The sequence below is a fragment of the Egretta garzetta genome, unplaced genomic scaffold (assembly GCF_000687185.1).
Source record: "Egretta garzetta isolate BGI_Z169 unplaced genomic scaffold, ASM68718v1 scaffold59, whole genome shotgun sequence".
Taxonomy (NCBI): Eukaryota; Metazoa; Chordata; class Aves; order Pelecaniformes; family Ardeidae; genus Egretta; species Egretta garzetta.
Window position 1 is genome coordinate 125,764 of NW_009267230.1, and position 337 is coordinate 126,100.

The window sequence follows — 337 nt, forward strand, 5'->3', positions numbered from 1 at the left end:
GGGGCACCCCCCATGCCGTGGTCCTTCCACCCCAGGCTGCCTCCGATCTTGACAGACGGGGGCAGGCGCGGAGGCAGCCGGGGCCGCTGAGGGAAGGGGCTGAGGCGTATGGGGCAAAATGCTCGGCTCCGGGCCCCGCTCGCCACCTCCATCCAGCCCCCGGGGTGAGCCAGGCACTGTGCCCAGCTGGGAGAGGCGCAGGAGGTGCTGGAGGAGCCCCCGGGCAGGGCCGGGCCCGGGGCTGGCTCAGGGACGGGGACGCGGACATGGACAGGGCCAGGGCTAGGGCCAGGCACAGGGCCAGGGCCAGGGCCAGGGACATGGACAGGGCCAGGGC